Source organism: Solanum lycopersicum, chromosome 4, assembly GCF_036512215.1.
Source record: "Solanum lycopersicum chromosome 4, SLM_r2.1".
In the NCBI taxonomy this organism is placed as follows: Eukaryota; Viridiplantae; Streptophyta; class Magnoliopsida; order Solanales; family Solanaceae; genus Solanum; species Solanum lycopersicum.
In genome coordinates this window covers 24,054,665-24,060,718 of record NC_090803.1, presented here as the reverse complement: position 1 = coordinate 24,060,718, position 6,054 = coordinate 24,054,665, and the positions used below count along the sequence as shown (strand labels likewise).

General features: G+C 31.6%; 1 long non-coding RNA gene across 1 annotated transcript; it reads right to left on the bottom strand.

Annotated features, from left to right (window-relative positions):
• Positions 1-4,096: 4,096 nt before the first annotated feature.
• On the bottom strand, positions 4,097-5,251 carry LOC109120090 (uncharacterized). Its single transcript, XR_002027538.1, has 2 exons — positions 5,110-5,251; positions 4,097-4,552 (listed from the first exon to the last, which is right to left on the bottom strand). It is a non-coding gene; the product is annotated as an uncharacterized lncRNA (long non-coding RNA).
• Between the last annotated feature and the right edge of the window lie 803 nt (positions 5,252-6,054).

Sequence of the window (6,054 nt, the reverse complement as noted above, 5' to 3'; positions counted from 1 at the left end):
GCCTAAATTAAATAAGTAACATTGATGAATAACGTCATCCTTTTGTCTTGAGTGTCACACAAGCAAATTGTGACAAATATCTAACTCTTGAGAAGTTTTATAATATTTGATGAAGATGTTCAGAAGCATATATTTACATCACATTAGAAATTGTTAATTAAATGAATTTAGACTATATCATATTAACTTCATATATTGAAATGTCACATTCTAATGTATATTTTATGCAAATTAATGGCCTTTCGGGTAGTGTAAAATGCCAATCAAGAAGGTCATTCGTCAAAATTCAGAGGAAAAAAAATTAAGGCTATTCGCTGAAACATCAAAGATCACTATCAAAATCGGAGGTAAAGACAACCACATTTTTAAAATAATAAAGATGGTGTGTTCCTTCACAAATTGTTAAAAAGAAGAGAAAAGGTGAATGTACAAAATGCAACGTAGAGACAATAGAAAAATATTGAGTGAAGGGAAAGGACATATATATTTCATGTAATCGTCAAGATAAATTTTCTCCTTTTTTTTTTACTTAATTCTTCAATTGTTGATAGAACATTGAATCAACATGCACAAAATCAAGATAAACAGCAGAACATCATTGCTGTGCAAAAACATCGGAAGAACAACTTGCAGATCCAAGAGGAAGAAAAGAAAGTGTCTTTGTCTTTCAATTTTTAGCAGGAATGTTTTAATTATTAAATCCTATTTTAATTGTGCAAACAACAACAACAAACTTGTGCAAAGAATAAAAATGAACTTGTGCAAAGAATAAAAATGAATGAAATAAAAATTATTTAACTCTATTTTACTCTAATTTATTTTATTTAAAAATGTCTTTCCGGGACATTACATTATCCACCGCTAAAAAAATTTTCCTCCAACATAACGTGAAAGAAAGTACCCCAAACTTAAAAAAGTTAAGGATATGCAATACGCATGGACTCGGTCTACCAAGTTGCCTCTCCAATTGAACAATCCTTCCATTTCACCTTCACTGAAGCAATATCCTTGGTCGTAATAAGGTTTTCAAATATTCCTATCTAATATAGATATAGGATCCTTCTGGAATGTCAAGTCTGGACCCAACTCGACTGAACCTAGTGATACCACATTCGGAATATACTTCTAAGAAATGAAGACATGGAAAAAGGATGAACTACTCACAAACTAGGTGGCGAGACCAATTTATATGCTACTTCTCCCACTCGGCTCAAAATCTAAGTAGGTCCAATTAATGTAGGGCTAAGCTTTCCCCTCTCCCCGAACCTGATCAGACCTTTCCTGGTTGATACTTGGAGTCAAACATGATCACCCTCTATAAACACTAGGGATCAAATTCTTTATTCTGAATAACTCTTTGGTCGTCAGTCTATCCTAAATCATATAGACCTAGTCAATCGCATCTCTAAGAAAGTATGTATCCAAGGAGATCATTTCGGCTGAATCAAATCAACCACTCGAAGACCTACACCGTCTATCATACAATATCTCAAATGGAGCCATCTGAATATGATAACTGTTGTTGTAGGCAAACTATGCTAAGGGTAAAATTTATGTACATTCTTCAATGTACTCCATTAATAAATTTTGATTGGTGTGAGAATAGCCAAATAACACTATAAATACCAGTAAATTTCTCCTAGATTATCTTACTCTTTTTTATGTTCTACTATTCTCTTTTTTGTTTTCTATATAATGATATAGATACATGTCGTCAAGAAGCTAATTAAAGAGAAGAACATATAACTTCACTTTGAAATTAAAACAGGGAGGCATTCTTACACTTTAGTTCAAGTATTAAACTTAAAAGTATAAGCTATGAACTATATATTCATTTAGATTTTTTTTTTATGTTAGCTTATGATTTTAGTTTTTCTTTTTCATTTTGGAGTTAAGGTATGATTTTCCAAAATAAATTTGGTATGTGATCCATATTCTAATATTATTGTCTATTTTCATTGATGTGGACATTTTTTTTCTATTTGTGTTATATTCTTTTTAGTGATACTTAATTGACAAAACTTCTAGCAATACATGAAGAGTTTGATTATACTTAATAATTTATGCAATGTGCTTTGTTTAATTAAAAATAATATAATAAAGATTGATAAAATATTATTATTTTTAATGAAAGATTTTGATTGTGTTATCTTATAGTCTATCTAACATAATGTTGCAAATACATACATATATTGTTTATTTTCACCCTTTTGTTTCATTACTTATTTTTCTACAATTTAGACGATATGAGATTTAATAATTTAATATTCAAGGAAAAAATGAGAGTTACATTTACCTTTATGCGACAGTAAGCCTAATAGTTTTCTTAAATATAAGCAATATATATTAATGATAACTTTTCATAGTTTTAAAATTCAAATGTTTGGTAGGATAACCATTTTACTTTTGGACATTTTGATTTTCTTTATGAATATCATTTATTGAAAGTAGAAAGAGTCTAAGTGAAAAATTAAATAACTAAAATGTTTGTTAAAAGCATATTTATCATTTTATTTTATTTTTTTTATAAAAATTAATTGTCTACTTTCTGCTGGTGAACCGCGCCTTTCAACTAAAGTAATCTATGATCACTATCCTGTTTTTCCTTAACACCCGCTACCAATGAAGATTTTAATGTATTCTGAACTGTCACACCACCATCTGACATGTCTGTAAGACCAACACCTAAGCGAGCAAGCCGGTGAATATTTTTTTGCTAATTCCTTCTTTTATTCCTCAACATGTGCTATACTTCATATAGACAGTCTACTCTAAGCATCAATTCACTACATTGGCCTTGCAAGGATAGTAAATCACATTCACATCATAGTCCTTGATGAGTTCAAGCTATCTCCTCTTATGAAGATTCAACTCTTTCTGTATGAACACATACTAAAGGCTTTTATGATTTGTGAACACATTTACGTGGACACCATACAAGTAATGTCTCCAAATATTTAAGGTAAATACTATAGCTGCAAGCTCGAGGTCATGAGCCAGGTAGTTATTATCATGGACCTTAATTTGTTGCGAAGAATAAGATAACCTTACCTTGCTGTATAAATACACAACCTACGCCAACCCTAAATGCATCATAATAATTACATAGCCGTCTGAACTATCTGGTAGAGTCAAGACCAGAGCTGTAGTCAACCTAGTCATCAATTCTAAGAAACTTTTCTCACACTCATCTAACCACTAAAATTTGACCTTCTTTTGAGTCAACTTGGTCAATGGGGGAAGCTATGGATGAAAGTCCTTCGAAAAATCTCCTATAATAACCGACCAAACCCAAGAAACTTCTGATTTGTTGGAGAAGTGGGTCTGGAACATTGTTTCAGTGACTCTATTTTATGAGAATCCACTTGTCACGAGCCAGGAGTACCCCTTTAGATGTAACATGGCATATAGAACCCCAAAGGACTTTATAAAATCCACTTAGCATATCATTACATAAGCAACAGAATAATAAGATAAAAAATTCGCTACAAGTTTATAATTTTCATAAAAGAAAAGGCGAAGTCTAGACTCTAAGTCTCAAAATAGCCATTTATTCTGATATGCAAAATAAAAAGAAACATATCCCATAAAACATAGTCCGAGAAGGAAATACAGAAATGAAGGTACAATGTGAAACCATCCATTCTCAAATCATGAAGATTAATAAAAAAGTTAGGAGAATAAGCAAACCCAAGCTTTAGCGAAAAGGATTATCATCCTGAAAACCGGACCATACACTTAGGGAAATGTAGGAAAAGTAGGCGTTATTACAAGAATGCATTGAGTATGATAGACATGCATAAAATTTTAAAAAATTCCAAAACTGACATTTTAGTTGAAAGCATGCATTTTACTAACATTAAACATCATTATGAATAAAGTGGAAAAACATACGTCATAATCATTGTCAACATATATATCAATATAACATAAGAGAAACATAACATTAGTAGCGTCAAATAATACTTATGCAATGCATGAATGAGACCCCATAAAATCTCACCGATGTTAAGTATAGCTTCTTGAGTAGTTATAGTTCACAGTTCACATTCTTGTTAATAGTGTTATTGTGAAAAAATAATCCTCAAACGACATATACCATGTGAGCTATACATAGAATCAAGTATCTACCCTACACCGAAAAGAGTTATCTTACTTGCCTATGGTAGAATCATATTCTTAGCTTAGGTGGATCCACTAGTTTATGAGATAAGGAAATTTCAATTTTAATCCGGAATCAACTATGATGCAAGCTACTCATCTCATGAAACATTCTTTGGAAACCGAAATCAACTAGCGTATGAGGAACCCATTGGGAAACCGGACTCAAGTAGAGTAAAAGCTCTCATCTCATATAAAATATGCATTTCGTGCTAAGCGTTTATTCCCACAGAGTTCACATTATGTCTTGAATTAAGATCATAATCATGGAAGAATTTATTAACACTCAATCCAACATAATACATTAGATAGCTCGTAGATCATGCTTGAGAATAGCCTTTCACCGTCCATGTCTTCGTATAGATTCTATAGGTGAGAAAGCCTTTCGACCCTAGCATCATGATATTGTGAGAAAACATTTCACATCATAACTTAATCATACATACGTGTGTGAATGAGAATATCCTTTCAACAACACACAAAAAGATCATAATCATAATCATTTTACTCTCAAAGTGTTCATAGAGCATATACATAAATTCTGATAATCATGCAAAATTCTCATGCTTTATACTTAAAGGATTCAAGATCATATTTCATCAACACATATATAATTGCTACATTATAAATCAATATAATCATAATTCAAGTAATCAATTTACTACATGCATAATCTCATAATATATTTCTATCATCAACAAACTCGCATTGCAAAATCATAATTTGGAAATATGAGGAATTCATGGATTCTTGGTGAATTCAATATAATACCATATAATATAATAAATTTATACATAATATAACATAAATCCATAATTATAAATGATCTATAAAGGAATCCATGAGTTTTGAATCAAACCCTAATTATTAGGGAATTCTATCATTGAAATTGAGATTTTAAAGGGGCTTCATGGATAAATTCTATCCACAGAGGAAGAGATACCATACCTTAGCAATGAAATCCAATGAATTTGATTATAAAATCTTTATTTTTGAACCCTAACTCCAACTTCCGTATTCTTCTTCCATGAAGTTTAAGGGAAAGAGTTTTTGGAGAAGAGATGGTTTTGTTTTGGAATTTTGGAATAATGAGGAGGATGAATTAATATAGAGGTCTATAATACTTATATAGTTATTCAACTTCTAAATAAAATGATACCACTTAATATTAATTAAAACTGGAAGATCCCAAAGTGTCCCTAAACTAACTCCCTATAATAGTTCCCAGGTCACCACCCATGACCCACCACTGATGGACAGTGGTTGGACCCATGGCACATATTAGTGAACCGTGCTTCAGTTCTACGAATTGGTTCTTGGGACATCAACCCACGATTCCTCACCCACGGGGCGTTGTTCCCCTTCTTGGGTCACTGTTCGAGTAAATTTTGTCTTTGGGGGTCATACCTTGACGTTCGAATACAAACATTTTTATTTTTAGGTATGGAAAGTTACATTCATGACTCTAACCCTCACGTTAAGCTCTATTTTAGCCTTCTAATTTTTGGGGTATTATACCTCTGAGATTGCTTTGCTAAATACAACATGACAAAGGAAAACGAATGATTGTAACTTGAATTCACATTTGTTGAACTTAGCAAATAAGTGAAGATCTTTGATATATTGCAAACAACTCTTAGATGAGTCATATTCTCCTCCTTATTCCGAGAATAAATGATGATACAATCGATAAAGATGATAACAAACAAGTCGAAATATTTTTTGAACACCTTATTCATTAAGTCCATGAAAGGTGCAGGACCATTTGTTTGTACAAAATACATAACTAAAAATTTATAGTGACCATACCGAGTCCTAAAGGTTGTCTTCGAAATGTCACTATATTTGGCTCTAAGTTGATGCTAACCAGATCTGAGATCTATTTTATAAAAG